Source organism: Cervus elaphus, chromosome 5 (genome assembly GCF_910594005.1).
Source record: "Cervus elaphus chromosome 5, mCerEla1.1, whole genome shotgun sequence".
Classification (NCBI taxonomy): Eukaryota; Metazoa; Chordata; class Mammalia; order Artiodactyla; family Cervidae; genus Cervus; species Cervus elaphus.
The window spans coordinates 68,967,033-68,970,944 of NC_057819.1; the positions used below are offsets into that span (position 1 = coordinate 68,967,033).

The following is a 3,912-nucleotide window of genomic DNA, read 5'->3' on the forward strand; positions in this document are numbered from 1 at the left end:
TCTTTATTACCTTTAAATTCCCTGTCGGTCACTACACATGACTGCTGTGGCCCCGTGACACAAGCAGGCATGCCATGTCTGTCACTCAGAGGGGAAACTGGAGAAGCGCTGAATGCATCTGGCTTCTGGTCTTCTGTACATCCCGGGATTTCATTTTTTTTTTTTTTTCCCTTTTTTGATGTTCTGAGGGAAAACCTTAAACTACTGGCCAGGTTCATAGGAATAGGGAGACATTTATGAAGGTCATTTACTGAAAAGAAGGAAAAAGGGATGGGGCCAAGACACACATTTCATTATTTTTCTGGAGCAAGATAGCCCTCTATGTAGGACAGCCTTCCTGTCTGCACAAACATCAGTAGTGTCCTGAAGGAGATGTAAGTTTCGCTCCTCCTGTACCAGCGGGCCTCAGGGGAGAAGCAGCCCAGGACAAGGGGAAAAACACAGGACGCCAGAACAAGAAACACAGAACTGTTGCTCTTTTAGATTCAGAGTTCAGTGATCTGTGGAGAATCAGAGGTGAAAGAAAGGAGGAAGGGATGCTTTTTGAATTGAGCCTTGAAGGATGGATAGGGTTTCCACTCAGAGATGATGAATGGTGAGAAATAAAGATCTGCTTCTGCTGTGGTGTGAGCTTGTGACTTTTGTCTCCCCAAGATCCAGTATCATGCACTCTTAAAAATGAAGACTGGGACTTCCCTGGTGGCCCAATGGTAACAAAAATCCATTTTACAGCTTTCCTCCACTGACGCTAGGGTGCTCAGTCCTCCCAGGGAAGCTAAGGCCATTTTGGGGTGAAGTCCTCACATCAACTGGTGACTAACACTGCAGCTGGCAGCCCCCACCTAGCACTCACCCACACCATGGTCTTGGTCTTGGAGCTCGCTTGCATCTACTTGGCCCTCATTCTGCACAATGATGAGGTGATGGTCACGGAGGATAAGAAAAATGCCCTCCTTAAAGCAGCTGGTGTAAATGTTGAGCTTTTTTACCAGGCTTGTTAGCAAGAGACTTAGCCAATGTCAACATCAGGAGCCTCATCTGCATTGTGGGGGCTGGTGGTCCTATCCCATCCACCACTGCTGCCCCAGCTGAGGAGAAAAAAGTAGAAGCAAAGAAAGAAGAATCTGAAGAGTCTGACGATGACATGGGCTTTGGTCTTTTTCACTTAACCTCTTTAGTAACACATTCAATAAAAACCTCTTTAAAAAAAAAACAGGAATCCAGTTTCCAGTGCAGGGACATTGTTTGATCCCTGGTCAGCGAATTAATATTCCACATGTCAGGGAGGCAACCTAGCCCCGTGGAACACAACAACAGAACTCAGTGCTCTGTAGCCAGCAGGACACAACTAGAGAGCCTGCACATTGCAACTAAGACCCAGACAACAGTCAAGTAAATAAATAAATGCTTAAAAATAATGATAAGTAAGTAAATAAAATAAAAATGAGAAGTGGAGAGCGTGGAAGGCTTCCCTTCAGCTCAGCTCTTGTTCCATTGTGCCATTCAGATTACAGCTGCTGCTGTAATCGTGTCCGACTCTGTGCGACCCCATAGACGGCAGCCCACCAGGCTCCCCCATCCCTGGGATTCTCCAGGCAAGAACTCTAGAGTGGGTTGCCAATTACTTCTCCAAGGCATGAAAGGAAAAGTGAAAGTGAAGACGCTCAGTTGTGTCCGACTCTTAGCGACCCCATGGACTGCAGCCCACCAGGCTCCTCCATTCATGGGATTTTCAAGGGGAGAGTACTGGAGCGGGGTGTCATTGCCTTCTCCGCAGATTACAGCTAGCCATGGTTTTTCCCACCTGCCTTCCATTTTATGCCACGTTTTGTCTTCCTTCGTTTGCTCCCATTTACCCTCTCTACCTTAATAGTGAAATGATTACAGCGTATGTAGATGTATTTGGAGGAGTTGTTAAGCCTGTGCTTTGCTGGGTGGTTCTGGCTCCCCCTCCAGCCTGACTGAGCTCTACTCTGTTCTTACCACTTCCAAAGAATGCTTTGGATTCTTACCTTTGCCTACACCATCTCCCAATTCAGTGTTTATGTGGAGAAAGAATCAGATAAATATTCATTAGGACTTCCCTTGTGGCTCAGCTGATAAAGAATCCGCCTGCAATGTGGGAGACCTGGGTTCAATCCCTGGGTTGGGAAGATCCCCTGAAGAAGGGCAAATATTCATTAGCAAAATAAACCCACTAAGTTTTCCCAAATCTTGTTTAATGTTTCAACAAATATTCTAGAAATAGCTAATCAAATCATAAGGAACTGCCATTTGGACTGCTTTCCACCAGGTTTGTAGGCATGACACAATAACCATTCTTGTGTGATAAAGGTAATAAAGAGGATACCAGTAATATCTCCTTAAAGAAATCTAGTGTTTAAGACGGTGAAATAATTCTACAATGGCAAGGTCACAACCTTTGTACTTTTTCTGAAGAAAGTGTTTGCTAAGTAAATTATTAATGAAAAAAATTCCGGAGGGCGCTATTAGCCTTCCTTCGGAAGATGCAGCACCCTTCATACTGTGTGGCAGCACTTATTTGCATGTAAATGGTAGCCAATTAAAAATTACTTTTATCTATGTGTTAAAGAATTCCCAAGAATATCTTCCTTGGAAGTTTTGTGGAAACTAGCCCATGTTCCAGGGGACCTTTAAAATACAAACTTGTAATCTCAAAAATAACTTTGTAAATCAGACGTTGATTCACTTGAGTCTTCCAGGCGACATTTCTGAATAACTATGGTAAATAACTTTACCCACCTATGGGTGATTTTTAATGGAGCATATTTTAACCTAAATAAGTCATCTCCGACAGGCATCACTGTACAGTGACCCAGCTGTACCACATAGCCTGCAAAAAAAAGTCATGAGAAACCCAAAAGATATGAGGATTATCCTTTTAGAAGTGACTTTTAAAGTGTGTTCCTCCATAGGGTATAGGCATAGAGTCCCTGTTTGTTCTCCAAGGACTGTATTTCTCTAGCAGTTCAGAGAAATTGCTGTGGTTAGAGCGTGAAAATGTGTGTGTGCCTGCTTTGCTGCTTGTCTCCAAATAATACATGCTTTTGAACTCTGTTTGAAATTCTAGTTTCTGGCAGCTGTAGACTTGTTACCTTAAAATGCTAAAGTTCTGTGTATTATAGTGAAAAAAATTTTTTTCATTGATTACTATACATTTAATTGTATGATGATCTATTGTTAGAGATTCTGTGTTTCTTCATAAATGTAAAATTCAATACAAATTTTTAATTTTCTCTCCCTCTCTTCTAGAGCTTGATTGTTCTCTCTTGCACACAGCTCTCCCCACTCCCACCTCTTCTCTCTCTCTGCCTCTCTTTGTTTCTCTTTCTCTGTCCCTCCCTCCCTCTTTCCTAATTTTGTCATCTTTAATTTCCCAGTCACCTTTAGGCACATTTAAAATCCTCAACCTTTTGGAACTGCCACTTGGCAAGGGTTATGTTTCTTTGTTTCGGTTCTGAAGCACAGTGCCATGATTTCAACTGAACTTGACCTTAATTGAAGCTAATCAAGTTGCTGTTCTGCCTTCCAAATTCACAGCTTGCTGTGAGCAGACAGGCATGGGAGGGAAGGAAACTGGATCGCTGGGTACTGGAGATTCCCCCATTGCTCTGTCACCTCTAACAAGAAAGTTTTCTTAAGATTCCAGCTAAATGACCAGTTCTTTTAAAACCTTCCTTCTTTGACAATAATGTTCACTATTGGGACTTCTGTAGTGGTTTAATGAAACTGCCTACAAATGCGCACATGGGTTTGATCCCTAGTCTGGGAAAATTCTGCATGCTGTGGGACAACTATATCCCTGTGCCACAACCACTGGGCCTGCATGTTGCAACTACTGAAACACACACCCTAGAGCCCAAGCTCTGTAACAAGAGAAGCCACCACAAT

General features: G+C 43.0%; 1 pseudogene; it reads left to right on the top strand.

Moving 5' to 3' along the window:
- The first annotated feature begins 860 nt into the window (after positions 1 to 860).
- On the top strand, positions 861 to 1,249 carry LOC122693168 (annotated as a pseudogene).
- Positions 1,250 to 3,912: the final 2,663 nt, after the last annotated feature.